The following is a 21,783-nucleotide window of genomic DNA, read 5'->3' on the forward strand; positions in this document are numbered from 1 at the left end:
AGGTGACTGGTCAGATTTGGCCTATGGAATATTGTTTGTCAACCTCTGTTACAGACTTCACTGTTCATATTTTATACCATATGATTCTTTTATTTTAGTTAATTGGTGTTGCCAGTCTCCATTCTAACCCTGAACATAAAATTACCACTTCCTTCTCTTCTTTCTCTTACTTTCTCTCCCTGTCTTCTCTCTATCTCTCCTACTTCCTCTCTTTCTCTCTCTTATTCCTCCACCTTTTCTCCCTCCATCTGATTTGTTGATTATTGTGGCAAGACCAGCCTACACCACATTTCATGTTCAACTGTCCTGTAGTCTCTTTCTTTCCCTGACTCTCTCCAAATAGTGAAAAGAACTATTCATTCACTGTCAGGAAATTAGCATTTTGGAGGGAAAAGTCTGGCTTCCAAACAGCATCTCCAAGAACATAAAGCTCCAGGGAAAAAAGTGTGTTCCTTTTCTAGTGCTGTTTCTTTGATTTAAAACATCTCCAGGCACACATAGGCAATACTTCAAACGGAATCTTCTGGATATTGTACACTTTCATATCTAACCTTGCACAGTCCACTTCATGTAGGTTACACTAGCAAGATAGCCTTCTGCAGAGAAGGCAGGAAAGCTGACTGAAAATTAAAGATGGCAACTTTCACCTGGTAGGGATTTTTAAAAATCACATTCTCTTCTAAAATTACCAGCACCATCATTGGGATATGATTAATTCCACAAACAAAAATATATTAGCTAAACTATTAGAAGTTGCATATACTTTATGCTTTTGAAGTTAAAACATGCTTTAAAAATTAAATCTTTAGATCTTATTTTAAAAACATTTCTCAAATTACATACTAACGATAAACAAGTTTTTATCTTCTTGCACTCCCACCTTATCCTTTCCTACCCTTTTTGAATAATATATTTAACTTTTAAAATATCACACATCGAAGCTAAAGGGTTTTTTTTTTTTTTCTTTTCTTTCTTTTTCTTGGGGGGTGGGGTGGGTTGTGATGGAGGAGGAGGTGGGCAGAGAATCCTCTGTGGTTTCTTCTATTTCTTCTCAGGCAAATTTTGGATCGTTCTCAGGGCACCCAAAATACATATACATTTTTTCAGAATATATATTTTTAAATCTCTTTTTCAAAGAGTTCACAGAAAGGGACATGCTATGCATTGTTTGATATTTGTATCTACCTAAATCTCTACATTCCACAGAGTTTCAGTTTAAAAGCTGTGCTAACAATGTGTACAAAGGGTTAAACTGTTGGTAGTTGTACCTAATACACATCTGTTGGCTGTGTCTCCTAGCCACTATTCACCCTACTTCAGGCAAAAATTACTCATCATTAAGGGACTTTTTCCATCCAGTGCTTTTACTCTCCACCTTCTGAGGGAACTCCAAGAATGGAATGTGCTAATTTAGACCCACGCCTATAAGTGAATTTCATTTCCCCAGTCACAGCCATTTGTTCAGGATGGTCATATGACCAAAACTATCCAGTGAGAGGGAATCTTAAGACATTGTGGATATCATCAGAAAAGAGACTTACATATTTCTTCTGGACAAAAACATGTCCAGGGTAGCTAATAACCCATCTATATAATCACAAAGGCAAAAATCTGTCTGCAAATGAAGCCAATCCATTGAGGAAGGTAGAGCCAAGAGATGAGAAATCAAAAGAAACCAGACCTTCCTAACATGACAGTCCAGAGCACTTGAAGCCAAACATTGGGCTAGACTTTACAATTGAGCTAGCCAATAAAGTCTGTTTGCCTATTTTGTCAGTTTAATTTGGGTTTTTCCTTACTTTCAACAACTATTACCATCATGCTTCACTACTATAATCTTTGGTTATAATCTTATTGACTAGGTGAGAGTATTTCAGAGCACTTCAGAAGACTTTTAAGAGTTAATATGCTGAAAGCCATGTACTAGGGGAGACTAGTCTGGCATATATGTGCAGGTTGGGAGATGCCAGACAAGGCAAAACACAGTTGCAGCAATCTAAATGGGACTTGATGAAGGTCTGTCCTTAAAGGAGAGAGGAGACATGACTGCTCTCCCTCTCAGCTCAGAGAGAAATCCAGGACATTGCCTGAGGATACATAGCAATAAAAAACTTAAAAAAGAGCACAGAGGAGTCCTACTTGTTTCCTTTGTGACCTTACAGTGTTTTTCTTGGGGTTAACAAGTGTTTACAGAGCACCCACCCAAGACCTAAGAAGTATGTTACACTAGGGACCAAAGGAGTTATGTTTAAAATGTGTCTTCAATTTCCAAACTTGTACATGTCCATTCTTCCAATTTAATATCTTCAGCTAACATTCAGAAGACACAAAGAAATGGGAGAATTATTTCAAATTTTATTCTAAAGATAATCATGTATCCTGACCCAGTTGCATAGTTTATAGGACACTTTCAGTTTCTTTACAGTAGCTAAATTATGAGTTTTCTGTTATTCAATTAGTTCACACTGACTCCTGGAAGCCAGAGTTCAGAGCTGAAAGCATGGTCAAATTCATGAGATATTTACATATATTCATCACAGCACACCCTTTAAGATGACATTAATTAGAGTAAAATATATGAATTTCACTGTGTTATGATTAGATACCACAATAATGTAGACTCTGCCACAAGGGTAGAGATATCTGTAGCAAGATAATGTTCTGAGCACTTAGAGAAGGCAATAGTAGGCTCCTTGAGAGGAGCATTAAAAACTGATGACTTTGTCTTTTCTCTGAGGCTACAGAGAGGTCATTATCCTTCTTATTAATATTAACTACAGTGCCCCCAATGAGGTGCTCAGTGAGAACCCATTGTCTGAATGTCTGAAAAAGAAGGAATATAATAAAGATCATTCCTACCTATGCTTATTTAATTTCTTTATGAGCTTGCACAGAATTTCTGATAACTGGAAGAATTTTTTTAAAAAAATGACTCAAGTATATCTGCTGTTTCTCTGAGAATCATTCTTAAGTAGTAAATATAATAAAACTGTTATTGAGTCCTTAGACTATGCATGTAAATATATGATAGAAGTACTTCTACTGAGGCACCTGGGTGGTTCAGTCAGTTAAGTATTTGACTTTTGAGTTCAGCTTAGGATGTGATCTCAGTGTCATGAGATGAAGCCCTGGATCAGGCTCCAAGCTCAGTGCAGAGTCTGCTTGAGATTTTCTCTCTCTCTCTCTGCCCCTCCCCAGCTTGTGTGCTATAAATAAACAAACAAATAAATAAAATCTTGGAAAATATATAAAAGATAGTACTCCTATTATCTTTATTAACTTTATTTTAGAGGTGAGAAAACTAAAGCTAAGAGAAGTTAAGTAACTTTCCTAAAATTACAGAGCTAGTAGGTGGTAGAGCTTGGAATTACCCAGCCCAGTCAATTTTCAAGCTCACACTTTGCCAATATGTGAAATTAGTGCCTGGTTGTAGCCCCACATGGAGCATTAATACTGGCCCACTCAGGATCCCTGGGTGGCTCAGTGGTTGAGCATCTACCTTCCACCCAGGGCGTGATCCTGGAGACCCCAGATTGAGTCCCACATCAGGCTCCCTGCATGGAGCCTGCTTCTCCCTCTGCCTGTGTCTCTGCCTCTCTCTCTTCTCTCATAAATAAATAAAATCTTAAAAAAAAAATATTGGTCTACTCTTCCAGCAGGAGTTAGAATGGGATGTCTATAAGGTCAGGAGCTGTTTCTTAATCATCTTTTGTTGTTTTATCTACTCTTGGAACATAGTGGGGGAACTTTGGGGAAAGGTATATGAGCAATTGGATAGTTGTCATTATATGGCAAGCATCTAATCTTCCTTATTCTCACCTCAGAACAGGTACTAGTATTTTCATAGGGGAAAAAGGTAATAATGATGATCGAATAACCTAACAAATTTGCTTATGTTCACAAAACCAATGTTTTGCAAAGAGGGTTTGAATTCAGGAGGGTAATACTCCAAAGCCAAGTTCTTTCACTCAAGAGAGAGTGTGTATGTGCAAATGCACATGAATGAGGAGGAACAGAGGGGGAAGGAAAGAGAGAAAGAATCTGAAGCAGACTGCACTAAACCAGACTCCACACTGAGTGGCAAGCCTAATGTGGGACTAGATCTCAGAAGGTAACATCACGACCTGAGCTGGAACCAAGAGTGGGACGCTTAACCAACTGAGCCACCCGGGCACTCTTCCAAAAGATGAATTTGTGAATGAGTGTTTGAATGATTCTGACTTGTATCATCTCAATTGCTTGGCTTCTCAAAGTCTGCTTTCTTTGCTCTAATTTTGGCAGGATTTATGTCTCTCCTTAGGGAGGAGGAGAGATATGTGATGTATAAATATATATACACACATAAAATTTTGTGTTTGTTCATTTACACTGCATCAAATTTCAAATATGATTCTAACTGAAGTGAAAATTAAATTATATATACCAGAGGTTGCCTTGTATTCCTCATACTCTTCAAAGTATCTTTACCTAAAATGTTGACAAACCATGGAGTCTTTAATGACTGGGATCTTTAAAATAAGATCTTTTAAAATTCACAGTTAATATCCTATTGGTTTGGTATGCAGAAAAGGAGTTGAATAATGCTTCATCAGCTAAAATGGGGAAAAATTCTGAAGTTAGCTTCTGCCAGCTTCAAATTATATGTGATGATTAAGCACACTCCAGTTTTGCTAAAAATTAAATGTTGAAATAAATCATGGCTTTTGATATGTTAACTGAATGACGAATTATAATAAACAGGAAATGATCATGATCAGAGTCAACATTTACGGATTTCCTCCATCCTAGACATATATGTTTTCTCATCCTTACCATTCTACAAAGTTAGCAGTATGCTCATTATACAAATAAGGAAGCTGTGGTTCCCCATGGTGAAGTAACCTGCCCAAGCTGACAAAGCTAGTACGGGAAAAAGTGGGCAATATGAACCCAAGGCCTGTTTGTGTGCAAAGTCCATTTTTTAAGGATTACCCTTCACTGGACAGTACATTTTGGTAAAGGTGGTAAAAAAAAAAAGCTTTCTTCTTTCCTTTCAAACAAAATTAAATGAAATCAAAACAAGAAGCAGTGAGAGGGGTGGAGGGAGGAATAATTCTTTTGGGCTAGGAGAGGGAAATTAGTAATGACATGAGATGAGAGAAGAAAAGATGAGACAGACTTCCTCCTAGTTCTTGGAAAATAAAGACTTGGTAAAAAGCCAGGAAAACAGACCTTAGGGATATAAACAGCTGAATACTAGTAAATCAGTAGATACTAATAAATCAACTAATCAATGAATACTAATACCTCAACTAATAAATAGCAAATCAATGGCCACAAAATACAAAATGTATCACTGAATATTAAAACTTAGGTGTGGGGATCCCTGGGTGGCTCAACAGTTTAGTGCCTGCCTTTGGCCTAGGGCCTGATTCTGGAGTCCCGAGATCAAGTCCCACATCAGGCTCCTTGCATGAAGCCTGCTTCTCCCTTTGCCTGTGTCTCTACCTCTCTCTCTCTCTGTGTGTGTCTCTCATGAATAAATAAATAAAATCTTAAAAAAAACAACTTGGATTTAAATAAGACAGTTGTCTCCTGAAGCAGTTGAAAGCTAAGAAAATTAAAGAATTAGAACTAAATGATCTACTAGGTAATAATAATAATAATAATAACATGCATTGAGCACTTCTTTGTACCTAGCTTATGCCAGAACTTCATATTAATTAACCTATTTAAATATCACAACAATCACAAAGAGGATGTAATTTTATACATAGGATTTTATACACAAAAATTTGCGTAGGATTACAGAGTTAATAGCTGGTAGAGTTGCAATTTGAACCCAGTTACACATTCTCTACCACTGTAATGTACCCTTGCATATGCAGTAATCTCTACCCTTAATACATATGCATTTCAAATCTAAAAAACAAACAAACAAAAGAAAAATCCTCCTGTGTCCTACATTGTGGTCATCGTTTAATGATGATCCCACACTTCAAAAGAAGACATTTCACTTTTCTCTGCTCTTATTTATCAGGCTTCTTTACACATGAAAAACTTGCTCACAGTAGAAATCTTTTCTCAAAAAAAGTCTAAAAAATGAATGGAATAGATAATTCTTAGGGTTGTTTACTCATATGAAGGGTGCTTTATACACTTCACCAATCTCTGCCATAGAAGTACAATAGAAAATGTATTTTCATTTAAAATGCTAAGTCTTTGATCTATGATCTAAATCACATTAATTCAAACTCTGCCAATTTGAAATTCATTGACTTATAGAATTTTAAAAATGAGCAAATTAGAAGGATAAGTAGGAGTTCAGTCGGAATATTTATCCTCCTTAGGAAAGCACAGTTGGGGCACTTAAAACACACACACACACACACACACACACACACACACAAATCTTGTAGCTGTTTATAAACAGTATGCCAATCTTGAATGAGCTTTATATCATTATTAAAAGTAGACTAGTATCACTACTTTTTCTCAGTTTATTTGGTCTTATATATACCCAAGAATGATAAACATATATTTACTATTCATCTTCTTTACCCTAGACTTTTGTCTCCATAAACTTGTCTTAGACTAGTGAGTCTGGGATATACTTTAAATAATTTTAAATAAATACTTTGAAATCTAGTGAATTTCTTTTTTTTAAAGATATTTATTTATTTATTCAGGAGAGACAGAGAGAGAGAGAGAGGCAGAGACATAAGCAGAGGGAGAAGCAGTCTCCTCATGGGGAGCCTGATGTGGGACTTAATCCTAGGACACCAGGATCATGCTCTGAGCCAAAGGCAGATGCTCAATCACTGAGCCACACAGGTGTCCCAAAATCTAGTGAATTTCTATACACTAATAATAAACTAACAGAAGTAGAAATGAAGAAAACAATCCCACTTACAACGGCATCGAAAAGAATAAAATATCTAGAAATAAATTTAACCAAGGAGGTTAAAGATCTGTATACTAAAAACAAAAAGTCACTGATGAGAGAAATTGAAGATGCAAATAAATGGAATGATAGTCTGTGATCATGGATTGGAAGAATTAATATTGTCAAAATGTCCACACTACCCAAGGCAATCTCCAAATTCAATGCAATTCCTCTCAAAATTCCAATGGCATTTTTATAGAACTAGAACATATAATTCTAAAATCTGTATGGCACCACAAAGATCCCTAATAGCCAAAGTAATCTTTTGTTTTTTGTTTTTTGTTTTTTTTTAGCCAAAGTAATCTTGAGACAAAACAACAAAGCCAGAGTTTTGCTCCCTGATTTCAAAATATACTGTAAAGCTATAGTAATCAAAGCAATATGGTATTGGTATAAAAATAGGCAAGCAGGTCAATGGAACATAATAAAGAACCCAGGAATAAATTTATATATGTGGTCAATTAATTTATGACAACATAGTCATGAATATACAATAAAGAAAGGCTAGTTTCTTCAATAAGTGGTAATGGAAAAAATCATCAGCTACATATAAAAAATAAACTGAAACTAGACCACTATCTTACACCATAAACTCAAAATGGATTAATGATTTGAATGTAAAACCTGAAACCATAAAAATCCTGGAAGCAAACATGGGTGGTAAGTTCTTTGACATTAGTCTTAGTGAAGTTTCTTGGATCTGACTCCAAAGGCAATGGCAACAAAAGAAAAAAGAAACAAATGGAACTACATCAGACTAAAAGGGATTTGTATGGGGAAGAAAACCATTAACAAAATGAAAAGGCAACCTACTGAAAGGAAAAAGATATTTGCAATTCATAAATCCAATAAGGGGTGAGCATCCAAAATACATAAAGAACTCACACAACTCAGTAACAACTATGACAACAACAAAACCTAACAATCTGATTTTAAAATGAGAGACAGGGTGCCTGGGGCTCAGTCAGTTCGAGTGTCTGACTCTTTATTCATCTCAGGTCATCTCAAAATCTTGAGACTGAACTCTGTGTCACTCTGCACTCAGCAGGGAGTCTGCTTGAGATTCTCTCTTTCCTTCTCTCTCTGCCCCTCCCACTGTTCTTTCTCTCTCTCTCTCTCTCATAAAATAAATAAATAAAATGAGCAGAGAATCTGAAGACATTTTTCCAAAGAAGACAGGAAGATGGCCAACAGGCACATCAAAGGATCATTAATCATTTAATCACCAGGGAAATGTAAATCACAACCACAATGAATTGTGAATTGCATTCCTCACCTCATACCAGTCAGAATGGCTATGATCTTAAAGATAAGAAGTAAATGTTTGCATGGATATGGAGAAAAGGGACCTCCCTAGGCACTGTTAATGAGAATATAAACTGATGCATTATAGAAAGTAGTATGGAGATTCTGCAAAAAATTAAAAATAGAAGTACCATATGATTCAGCAATTCCCCCACTCTAGGTACCTATTCAAAGAAAATAAAAATACTGAAATATAAAGATATATGCACCCCTAGTTCACTGCACTATTATTTATAATATCCAAGATATAGAAACAGCATGTGTTTATTGATAGATGAATTAATAAAAAAGTAATAGAAAATATAATAATATATAATAGAATCTAAATCTAAATCTAAATCTAAAAATATAATAGAAAACTAGTCAGACATAAAAGATATAGAAATATTTCCATTTGTGACAACATGGATGGATCTTGGGGGTATTATGCCAAGTGAAGTAAGTCAGACAGAGAAAGATAAATACCACATGATTTCACTTATATGTAGAACCTAAAAAAAAGCAAGACAAACAAAACAAAACCCAGACTTACAGATACAGAGAACAGATTGGTGGTTTACAGAGGGGCAAAGAGTTGGGGCAAGGAGAGAGGGGGTGAGGCAGGTGAAGAGGATCAAGGGGTGCAAATTTCTAGTTATTAAATAAAGTCATGAGGTTTAATGTCCAGCATGAGGAATATAATCAGTAATATCGTATTAGGTTTATATGATAGATGGCAATTAGATTTACTGTGGTGATCACTTCACAACTAAGAGAATATTGTATATAAATTATATTTCAATTTAAAGATTAAGAAAAAATAGGTAATTCAATTAAATCATTACACCTAAGACCATATAAGTCCTAAGAAGCACAGTTGCAAGCAGTATCAACAATATTAGCCCTGAGCAGTCTCAGGAATTCTTCCTTTGACTTATTAGGACAATGTTTCTCATGCTGTTTTTATGCAACAAATAAATAGGTAGTCTTTGAAAAGTATTCTGTGTCATAGTTAAGTTTGGGCTCTACATCATCAATCATCAGGGGAATAAAAATCAGAACTGCAATGAGATACCACTTCACACCTGTCAGAATGGCTAAAATCAACAACACAAGAAACAATAGGTTTTGGCAAGGATACAAAGAAAGGGGAACCCTCTTGCACTGTTGGTGGGAATGCAGACTGGTACAGTCACTCTAGAAAGCACTATAGAGTTTCCTCAAAAAGCTAAAAATAGAATTACCCTGTGATCCAACAATCTCATTCCCAGGTATTTACCCAAAGAATACCAAAATACTGATTCAAAGGGATGCATGCACCCTGATGTTTATGTCAGCATTATCAATAATAGTCAAATTATGGAAAAGCCCGATGTCCATTGACTAATGAATGGATAAAGAAGATGTGGGGGTGGGTATATATATACACGAATGGAGCTAGAGTGTATTTTGTTAAATGAAATAAGTCAGAGAAGAACAAATACTATATAATTTCACTCATATGTGGAATTTAAGAAACAAAACAAACAAGCAAAGTGGATAAAAAGAGAGAGGGAGGAACCAAGAAAGACTCTTAACTCTGGAGAACTAATGGTTATGGGAGGGGGGACGGCGGGGATGGGAGAGGGAATGGATGAAATAGTTGATGGGAATTACAGAGTGCAGTTGTGACGAGCCCTAGGAGATATATGTAAGTGTTGAATCACAGTAGTGTGCACCTGAAACTAAAATTGCACTGTATGTTAACTAACTGGAATTTAAAGAAAAAAATTAAAAAAAAAAAAAGGAAAACATGAGTAAAAAAAAGTTAAACAATTTTCTTTCTTGTAGGCGTTCTCCAATTATCCAGTATGTTAATTTTTGTGGTGAATACCCACTAAGTAGATTTTATAGGCAATGTTTTCCAAACTTAAATGTCATTGTGCACATCTATTCTTTTAATTTGAAACTGTTTTCTACAAAATACCATTTTTAAAAAGGTTCTTTTAAGTTAACCATGACTTAGGAGATAATCCTTTCTTGTATAGCTTTCTGTATCTTTTCACTTTTCCCAGATTTCTGGAGAAGAAAATATTTTCCCAACAAATCACTGAGTTGCTTGCAGTAAATTTGTTTCCAAGTGGCCAGTTTGCAGCTTGCCATTGGTCAACATGGACTTTGTAAGAAAAGATAATTATAACATTTAATCAGGCTTTGAAAACTTTTGGCATTTCTTCTTCCATTATTTTTTTTAAGATTTATTTATTTTAGGGTGAGCAAGAGAGAGAGCAAGTGGGGGAGGAGGAATATAGAGAGAGAGAAATTTAAGGAGACTCCACACTGGGTGTGGAGCCCAAACCGGGGCTTGATCTCATGATCCTGAATCCATGACTTGAGCAGAAACCAAGAGTCAGTCACTTAACCGGTTGTACAACCAAGGCATCCTGCATTTCTTGCTTTAAATGCTAGATTTTTGTAGGAGTCTACAGATTAAGATTTTAATGGTATACTATTTTTTGTCTACCTCTAAGACTCTTCAATAGAAGCTCTATCTGACTCTCCAGCCTCATTTCCAACTATCATCTTGTATGGATCCATTCCATCAAAACTATTCTTCTGATTGCAGTCTGTTCACTAATTCATTTATTCATGAAAAACATTCATTCATTCCCATGTTTTCCCAAGCACTGGATTAGGCCCAATAATATCAGTGATGAATATGGCAGACACAACCTTAAATGGGGAAAGATAGATAATTTAAAAAGCTATTAATGAGATCAATACAATGTTAGTTAGAGCATTAATACAAATAGAAGGGACTAATGTAGCCTGAGTGATGCAGGAAGTATTTTTTTTTTAAGAATTTATTTATTTATTCATGAGAGACAGAGAGACAGAGAGACACAGGCAGAAGAAAAAGCAGGCCTCATGCAGGGAAGCCCTACGTGGGACTAGATTCGGGGTCTCCAGGATCAGGCCCTGGGCTGGAGGCAGTGCTAAACTGTTGAGCCACCCAGGCTGCCCTTTAATGAGAATGACTTCCAACATTGGGCATAAGATGAGCACCTTTATAGGTATTTCTTAGTCAAGTAGGGGCAGTGTAGGGGTGTCCAAGCACAGAGCAGAGGAAATAACATAAACAGAGATAGAGAGCTTGCCGTGTTCAAGGAATTGAAAGACATTTACTCAATGGGGTAGCATTCAAGAAGGAAAATGAAGACAGATGTGTTCAGAGTAGTAAACAGAGACAGATCTTGATCCAAATGTTTTAATCACAATTTCCTTCTTTTTTTCCTCTCAATTGTCAAGCACATTATAATTATCTTGCCCATTCTTCTAGTTTTTTTTTTAATTTCTAAAATGCTTTACCTAAATTCTATCCTTTTAATGCCCATGAAAAAATCACCCATCTCACAGAACTCTTGCATCTCACTGAACTACTTTGTATTTTTACCAGTCCACCCATTAATAATAGTCCATGGCATCTTGAACATAGAAATAGAAACAGCAATGCATCTTCTATTGTTCCAAGCAACCTAGAAAGTCTGAGGGTAAAGAGCACACTATCGAATCTTTGAAGGTAAACAGGAAAGCTATTTCCAAAAAGCCATAAATATTCTATGCAAAATAATTAAATATAAAAGATGATATTGGCTTATTTCAGGAAAATTTTGCATGTTAACCATAAACTGACATTTCAAGAATGTCTCCAGATTCTAGGAATTTATTAAAGAAAATAATAAGGCCAATGCAGAATGATGTTCATTAAAACCTGCTTATAATAGCAAAAAAGTTGGAAACAATTTCAAGGTCCTTCAGAAAGGGATTAGTGTTAAGAACTGATGGATTATCCACACAAAGGAGTACCATGCAGCCATTAAAAATAATGATGTAGATCTAAATATGTTGAGATCAAAAGGTTTCCATGACATATCAGTAAATGACAAAAGCAGGTTGCCAATAAATTGGCATTGTATGATCTCAATTATGTAAGATTTTATAAATATTTCATCACAGAGAGATTTTGAAAATAATAGTCACCAAAAAGATACCAATCATTAATTCAGAGTGGGATATTTCAGGTAATTTTGTTTTCTTCTTTATATTTTACTACATTGTTTGATTTCTTTTAAGTCATATACATAGTTTTATGGGAAGAAAAATTAAAAAATCTAGTTAATTCTGATTTTAAAAGAAGAAAACTCTATTTTCAATAGATATAGATAGTCTAATTTAATTTTAAACTGTAGCTCAGTAGGTAAGCAGTTCTTCTCCTTGGATATGGCCGATAACTACCTCACTTGGGTCTTCTGTAGACAAGAGACAACCTATGGATCCTAGGCCTTACCAGAAGGGAGCTGGCTGTTCCATTTTTCTTGGATATTATCTTGTATATGATCTGTTATAGTAGCCTATTGGTCTGACATATCCAGAGAAAGTGAAAGATATTCTACAAGATATCTGAGTCCTAGGATTTGGAAGCATTTGTAAGAACATAGTGACAGAATTTGGCTGGTATTAAAGGGAATAATAAGGTGATTATTTTCCCCATTCAGGAAATAAGAGCTTACGCCTCATGAGAATTTGGTTTTAACAGGTGCTTTGATAAATGTTTCTTATCCCAATGACAGGATTTTACACATCAAACTGAGTTCCATGAAAGTAGACCTGAAAAGAATTAAGTAAACACACCCATTATCTTATCATTTATATCTCACCCATCTGTATCTGACATCTTAGGTCTAGTGCTTTATTTTCTCCTCTGAGATAATGTCCTTCATCTTTCAGAAAATTCATGATCTTTATTTCCTTCACAATCAGCTACCCAATCTTAATCAGAAAATCTTCCTTCATGATTCCTCTTAGCTCAGTGTGTGACCCTAAACTGGATTTACTCAGCACTGACCTGTTTCATCTACTGTCTACTCATTTGTACATCTGGATAATATTTTGTGGGGTTTCTATGTCTACTCCATTGTTGAACCTTCAGCTTCCATGAGAACTTCATATTTGCAGATTATTGAACATATCTTCTGCTTTCTAATCTGGCACTTTTCTTTATTATACTCTTCTAAAATACACAACAGTGATTGTTACGAGCTTAATTATGTCCCCTTCAAAATGTATAGGTTAAAGACCTAACCACAGGTATCTTTAAATGTGACTATATTTAGAGATGGGGGTCTTTAAAAGTGATTAAGTTAAGATGAAACTGTTAGGATGGGCCCTAATCCAATCCAACTGATGTCCTTTTAAGAGGAAATTTGAACACAGAGAGATGCCAGGGGTACACAAGCACTGACAAAAGACTTTGTGAGTATACAGTGAGAAGGCAATCATCAGCAAGCCAGAGAAAGTGGCCTCAAAAGGAATCAAACCTGCTGATACCTTGGCTTGGATCTTCAGTTTTCAGGACCGCGAGAAAATAAATTTCTTTTGTTAATGACACTCAGTCTGTGGTATTTTGTTACAGTAGCCCTAGCAAACTAATATAGTAATCTAAATCCCAATCCTTTATTAACACTGAAAGTTAAGCTATAAGGGAGAATAATATCTTTAAATAAACTATTTTAAACTTCTTTATTAAGCAATCTATTTTGATCTCTCCTCCATAGATTAGGGAAAAAATTGCCCCTTGGTATTCTGTATAAGTTAAAAGGAAGTTGGAGTTGGAATCACAATGGACCTATTATTTCTGTCCTGAAAATAATTAAAATGAGGCAGAACCCCTCTTGGTCTAGATGTTCTTCTCCTAACACTGAGAAAATTTTAGAGAATGGAAATAAAGGACAGATTCTCAATAAAATAATGTGTAGCCATCTAAGGACAAATTAAAGAGTTGGAAATAAGTAGTAATAAGATCTGATATACTTTAAATAAATCTTTTGATTGGGAATAATATCTATGTGCAAACTTTTAGAGGCATTTAACCCTTTCAGTTTCAAATAGCCATCTCACAATAATTAGAATATTAGTTAGACTCTTAGGTCAACAAAGATTTACGTTTACACACAAACATTTTTTTTTTCAATTGGAGCTCAGTAAAATTAAGAATTTCTTTTGAAGGTACCACTGAGAGAGTAAGAAGGCAAGTCATAGACTGAAAGAATTCTATCTACTCATACATCCAGAATCTACAGAAGCAAATCCATAAGAAAAAGACAATTAACAAAATAATCAATTTTAAAAAATGGGCAGGGCACTTAAACAACCATCATATTATTCTTGGACATAAGAGTAAAACAAATCAAAACCACAAATCCTAGCACATCCTCTCCCAGAATGTCTTAATTTAAAAACTGAGGATCTCAAGTATTGGTGAGGATGTAAAGCCAACAGGAATTCTTTCATACAGACTAATGGATGACTATCATAGAAAAAAATGTTGAATGAAGGAAGCCAGATAAAAGGGAGTACATACTGTACAATTCTATTTACATGAAGCTAATAATAGGCAAAACTAGTCTATGGTGATTGAAATCAGTATAATTAATTGGGGATGGAGTGTTAATTGGGGATAGAAGGCAGGGAATATAGACAGGAAAGGGAAAAAAGGACATTTCCAGTATGATAGAAATGTGCTATATCATCCCTGGTAGTAGTTACATGGATGTATACATAGAAAAAAATCCACTGAGCAGTGCACTTAAGGTTCATACACTTTACCATACATACGCTATACCTCAAGCAATACTTTTTAAGTGTATATAATTTGACAGACCTTAGTATTCTAGATAAAAATTGTGAACAATGTCCCTCTTACCATCATTTATAAATTATCAGTTATTGACTTGAGACATCTTGTTATTTTACTCCACAGTTATGTAGCAATAGAATTGTTTAAGTCTTCATATAATATATATTTTACCTTTTTACCTAGATTATAAGTTACCTGAAGGCAAGCAACACTTCATCTATCTGCCTTTCTGAAGTACTTACTATGAGATAGCAATTGCATGCTAACTGCTGAACAAACACTATTTCTTTTTATATTCAGCACTTGAGAAGTAGATATCTTTATCCCGTTTTTTTTTTTTACAGATAAGCCTAAAATCAACCAGCTGGTCGTAGAGCAATAAGATTCAAGACCTGATTTTTCTATCTGCAAGACAATACTTTTTAGCAATACTATACTGTATACAATCTACCGAATATTAGATACATAACTATATACTATACATACAGTATAGTATACTATAATATTATAGAGGATATCTTACATTGCTATTGTTTAATGTTTTGCCTTCTCTACTAGATTTTAAAACCCTAAAGGGCCACAATTGTATCTTCTATTTCTGTTTTATTCCTTTGCTTTTTTTGAATAGGGAAATAAATGCAATGGGTTCTAAATTATTGATGTGGACAATGACAGGAAACCAGTACCTGTGGTATGGCTAGCTTCTGCAGTGATGGGAGCTACTGGATACATTTCAAAAGTATAGTTCATGGACAAAATCAAAGACAAACATTCTGCAAATATACAACAAGGCCATTATCAATGACAAGAGCAGCAAGCTTAGGCAGAACAAAAATGTGCTCAGCAGTGGTACAAACAGAATTCTCAATTTCCCCAAATGCTTCACAGATTAAAAAGTACTGAGGTACTTGGGTCTCTAAGAAACAAACATGAGATAGATAGAGGTGCAAGGAAAACAACACTACATTTCTAAGTAGGAGGGCTTTTTTTTTTTTTTTTCCTAAGTAGGAGGTTTTAAAACTGCCATGTACTTCTTATGTTGACTGGAAAATAGTATTTTTAATTTTTATTTATTCATCCTTCCTAAGAACTCTTACTTTGAAATATTCCCCTTAACTCTCCCTTCATGATCACTCAAAAATAGCCTCTCACTTTCCTTTAGTTCTCTATATTATGACCAGTTTTAGTTGAAATGGTAAAGTAAGCAGATCTTGCCTCTGGCTTTCCTCCCACCTCTCCTTTTATCTTACCTCCCCCAGATGTTCTCCACTCCCCCCAAGTCCTCTCTCTAGTGACACTTGGTGATAACAGTGTTGTTAGGAGCTCTGCATTCCAGGGGGATTTGCATTTTAATAGGTTACTCTCCCACCTACAGGCCCTTGCACTAGATCTTCAGTGCGTGGTCAGGGAATGTTCAGCATGCCCACTGTTTAAAAGACAAGTAATAATTACAAAAACTATTGAGGAAATATATAACAATTTTCTTTAAGTTTCTACTTTCTTTTTTTGAAAAATAAAAAAGTTGGCAACACTGGGTTTGCATTCTCTAATGCAAGCATCAGCTAGTAGTGTGTAGAGACTATCCACTCAACAAGGTTATAGGTCTCCAGGTTGCCACAGTTCTCACCTCTCCCTGTCATATCCTTAACACAGAGGAATAGTCAAATGCCATTTATCAGAGTTTGAGTTTTTATTTTACTGAGACTATAAGAGTATTTCTCAGTACCCAAATAATCTATCCCAAACGAGAATGTAACAGATAGACTAAAAAGACATTTTTCTTTTCTTTTCTTTTTAAGACTCATTTATTTATTTTAGGGACAGTTTAAGCAAGGAGGTAGGGGGAGGGGCGGAGGGAGAGAGAGAATCCTAGAACAGACTCCCTGCTGAGAGGGGAGATCCATCATGGGGCTCTATCCCAGGACCCTGAGATCATGACCTGAGCCAAAATCAAGAGTTTGAAGCTTAACTGAGTCATCCACATGCACCAACATTTCTTTTTCTTACATCAGCTGTGCTTTATTCATGAACATTCCTATACATATTAAGTTTGTGGCTCAACTTTAGCCCCTCATCTTAGACTATAAGCATAGTAACAAAAGGTAGGAAGCTTCATTTTGGCTAAAATTCAGTCAGTCATCACATGTTTACAGTCTGCCATGAGTCAGACACTGTAACAGGCACAAGATGATGATGATGGTAAAACCTATTAATATTTATAGAAAGCCAGATACTGTTCTAATCATGCTCTCATCTGATCCTCACAACCATCCTAGGTAGATTCTATTATTATCAGCTCAGATATGAGAAAACAAAGGTTCAGAGAAGCAAAAGTAACTTACCCAAAATCCGCTAAGAAGTGATCTGGCTGGTTTTGAATCCAGCCAGATAACTACAGAGCACAGCAGCCTTAACCATTATATTACACAGTCTCTGATGTCATAGACATACAGTGATGGCACCTTGTCTTCCTGGAGCTTTGTAAGAGCTCCTATTCATGTTCTCATAAGGAGACTATAAAGATAGACTTTTTGCCGCACCATGTTTTAAAATTTTATGTCTGTTCTCTGAATTTCTCCCATGTTTGTTTGGTTTTAATCTGGATCATTTACCAAATCCCTCGTTTTCCAATATTTTAATTAATTTCTTTTCAGATCAGACACTGCTGTATCCCTCCTTTTATCCATGGCTGAATTTATAAATCCCAATAAGAAAATGCAAACAAACAAACAAACAGAACCCCCACTAATCTTCTCTGGCAATTCTTGTGTTTTATCTAATGAGCTCTAATATATTAGGATAAACTACCATTCCAAACTATTTGGTCAGAATTTAGAGAATCAATTTTTTTAAGCATTTGGGTGATTTATTTTTCTTCAGTCAGTTCAGGTCTAAATAAGTGGCAAATGTAAACTCCTTTTGCTTGATTTTTTAAAATACAACTTCTTTCTTTTTTTAAAGATTTTATTTATTTATTCATGAGAGACACGAGAGAGAGAGAGAGAGAGAGAGAGGCAGAGACACAGGCAGAGGGAGAAGCAGGCTCCATGCAGTGAGCCTGATGTGGGACTTGATCCAGGGACTCCAGGATCACGCCCTGGACCAAAAGCAGGTGCTAAACTGCTGAGCCATCCAGGGATCCCCTGCTTGATTTTTTAGACTACCATAAGAGCAGACTCTTTAAGAAAGTTCTATGTGGCAGGGAGTTCACAAAGCTTCATTGGATCACCTCACTCCCTTGAAACAAAAGGTCAAGTAGCCATTTTCAGGCAGATATTTTGGAGGATGTTCTGGTTAATCTATGTAGAACCCCAAGCAAATTTAGTGTAGTCTAGTAATTGTACTGTTCATCTAGTCCAGGTTCTAGTTTGCTTTCAAAATGGATGGGTAAGCTAGCTTTCGGATTCTTTCCTTGCCCCCTTTCTCTAATTCCCCTGCCTATTCTGAACTGCATCATCGAAATAATCATAGCCTAAAATAGACTATTTTCTCCTTCTCCTCTACCACTTGAAACACTATTAGTAAATGAAATGATTTTGTGGCCTCTTTTCTCCTGTTATACTTCTCCAATAGTAGCTTTCATTCTTTTTTTTTTTTTAAAGATTTTATTTATTCATTCATGAGAGACACAGAAAGAGAGGCAGAGACATAGGCAGAGGGAGAAGCAGGATCCCTGAGGAGAGCCTGATGTGGGACTCAATCCCAGGACCCCAGGATTATGACCTGAGCTGAAGGCAGACAGAACCACTGAGCCACCCAGGTATCCTAGTAGCTTTCATTCTTAAGAAACAAAACTATTTATGAATAACATCAACATTCCACTTCATTTAACCTGAAAAAAAACATTCTGCTATTTATCACCAAAGAATCATTCTGTGATTTCAAAATAAATGTAAAAAAGATGGGAAGCAAAAGGAACCATATTTAGTGTCTTTGTTATCTTCTTCAGTCACAAACAACTGAAGTCAGAGTCACAGGTGGTAAAGAATCCACAGTTCACCCAAGTCCCAAAAAAGTCTTTGCAATATTGAATCCTATAATTCAAATACATTCCCATAGTGACCTTGATCCTAAATATGGTTCCTTCCAGTCCCAATTTCTCTTTTATTAACCACAAAAATCCCTAACTGTTCTTGTTCATTCTCAATAAATGATCTAATCTCCTATTTTACTGATATATCAGGATATTAAATTCAACTCTTCTTGTTGTCTTGAATTTTCTGCATAGGTCCTTGGCTGAGAACAACACAATAGTTGCCAAATACTCCCCCATTCTAAAATAAGTTGCTAAACCAGCTACACAGGACTTGCAAAAGAGATGGCTCAAAACCAATTCTGCTAGCATAGGAACCATCACTACTTCTGAATGTATAAGACAATGAGGTTTAAGAATCCATGGGGAAATCTCACTGGAAAGAACAATTGAAATACTATTATATATTGTCCTTACCCCTCACATTATACCAAGTGAAAAACTTTTCAAAAGGACCCAAAGGACACCTTAACATATGCCCCCTAGGAGTTAGATTTGGCATCTAATTTTTGCTGGGAAAGTCTGAAGGCAAGAGTTGGTGCATGGAGTGATGTGCACTGAGAATAAACTGCCCCTCCACCAACTGGAAAAGGTAGACATTATCTGGGAAACAAAATGGACCTCAAGATAGAGTGTCAGCTTGAGATCATCTTAAGACCTGAGTGAAAGGATGAAGTGACCCAGTAAAGAAGTAGGCAATCAGATGGCCAAAGGATGAGGGTGAAATTCAAAGCAGACAGCCAGATTAGAGTCTTTGTCTGGATTGTAGAAGCTGCAATTGGTGCTTCTCCGTGAGAGTAGCTCTAAGGAACTCAAGGAAAGAAACATGGAGCCTGAAATGTATCTATCTCAATAGGATAATGACAACTATTCCAGCCACATAGAATGAGCAATTTCCCCCTTAGTCCACTCACTACATAACGAGATCTTGGAAGAGTAAAAAATAAATAGGGAAGTGGGGGAACAGGTAAATAAGGGAGCGAGAAGAAGAAATCCATGCATCTTCCCCCCTGCAAGCTTCTAAACCTAAAGAAAGCTTCTAAGCCTAAAGTAAGCCTGAGGTAAGAGAGTAGAGACAATTTCAAATTGAATGTCTGTTGAGATTCAATACTACATTGGTTGGAACTACAAAATTAGCAAAATAAGGTGTTCTTGGGAACTAAAGACACCAGATTATTCGTGATACTGGGCTAAGATTTCATCCAGATTATGAAAGAATGAGTTTGGAGATCCAGTTTAAGGGCCAGTGAGAGAAAGAATAAACTCATTACATGACTTCACCCAGTTCCAGATCACTCAGTAAAATAACACTAAAACCCTTTAACATGAACCTCTTCAACTACTCCCCTATTCTTAAAATTTTACTATTTGTTCACTTGTCCTTTCCTTATTTTCTCATGACCTGTAAGAAGAATCCTCTCACTAGTAAGAAAATTAATTTTCACCAACTTTCTCCTCATGGTCCTTATTTATTCTCCAATTGATTTTTCTTTTGAATTTGATACTCCCTCCTTCTCTGCCATATTGCACTCACATTACAATAATTTCTTAGTTTCCATTGCTGTTTGTGGTTTTTTCCATGCTCATCCTTTTTTTTTTTTTTAAGATTTTATTTATTTATTCATAGAGACGGAGAGAGATAGATGTAAAGACACAGGCAGAGGGAAAAGTAGGCTCCATGCAGGGAGCCCAATGTGGGACTCGATCCCGAGTCTCCGGGATCATGCCCTAGACTTGAAGGTGGCGCTAAACCGCTGAGCCATCCAGGCTGCCCTTCATGCTCATTCTTGATGATCCTTTTTGTTTTCTTTCCTCTGTTTATAGTCTATCTCTATAGTGCACACACACACTCTCTCTCTCCTATATATGTATATAGGAGATATATATCTTCATATAACACCAGCTATTCTTACAACTTCCACAGCTACATTTCCAACATTGGTATTCTGTCTAGGTGTAAGATGCAGAGTTTCCAAAGGACTGAAAGACATCTCCATATTTTTATTTCTAGAGTATGTTGTTTCCACTTTGTGTTTCCTTAATAAAATCTCAAGATTTAAGAGCAGCTCAAATGTCACTTATTTTGTGAATTTTCCTTCCCTTAACATGAAGGAACACACAAAATTTCATTGTTCCTTATATGTTCAAAACAACAGATCATTGTTTATTTGATTCTTCCATTTGCTGGGATCTGTACGGATATCCATGGTGTCTTTATTTTATACCTTCCAAACCACATAACACAGTCCCCTGCAACAAGAACTTTCTTGATCACCACTCAACTGATGGAAATAAAGATTTTAGTAGAACAAATGAAGATGATACGTTTGAAAATATCTGTTCAATTACTTGAAGTTAAAAATGTGAAGGAAGTATAGCATTATTGCATAGAAAGACACATACAGGACTTGGGGAAACCCAATTATTCCTTCTATATATCTTTATCTGTTTTCTTGAACATTTATTTTTTTAATAATTTTTGCTCCTTCAAATAAATTGGAAACTTCTTGAGAGTAGAGATTTTAGGGAAGCAAAGTTGAATATAAAGGATCTCTGAGTTGGGTTTTGGTCTCAATGTCTAGGATAGTAGGAAAATTCCAAACCTAACTAAGACAGTGAGGGAATGATAATTAGTCAAACCTAAAATGCACAGATAATGTATAAGATGCATATAGACACCAGTATATATATATGTGTGTATGTGTGTGTGTGTGTGTGTATTTAGTCACGAGACTACACTTATTTAATGAGTATGATTTGGAATCATAAAATGAAGCTATTGATAGACACATTCTTTCATGAGTGACTTATTATAATGAAAAAAAACTAAAATCTTTTGTATTATAAAAATTAGCCATGGTCAGC

At 35.7% G+C, this 21,783-nt stretch overlaps 1 protein-coding gene across 12 annotated transcripts in view; it reads right to left on the reverse strand.

The window, feature by feature from the left end:
• LOC119863952 (teneurin-2-like) overlaps window positions 1-21,783 on the reverse strand; it is a 664,488-nt gene that overhangs the window by 492,588 nt on the left and 150,117 nt on the right. Inside the window, exons 1-2 of one of the 12 annotated variants that reach the window (XM_038534817.1) lie at window positions 17,228-17,289; window positions 16,136-16,311 (exon numbers count right to left, since the gene is read on the reverse strand). The exons of 10 other annotated variants lie outside the window; for them this stretch is intronic. The gene's annotated coding sequence lies outside the window, so the exon portion shown is untranslated. Of the gene's footprint in view, window positions 1-16,135; window positions 16,312-17,227; window positions 17,290-21,783 lie in introns of those variants that run through there. One more of the 12 variants, XM_038534816.1, reaches the window with a different exon arrangement.

Source organism: Canis lupus, chromosome 4, assembly GCF_011100685.1.
Source record: "Canis lupus familiaris isolate Mischka breed German Shepherd chromosome 4, alternate assembly UU_Cfam_GSD_1.0, whole genome shotgun sequence".
Lineage (NCBI taxonomy): Eukaryota > Metazoa > Chordata > Mammalia > Carnivora > Canidae > Canis > Canis lupus.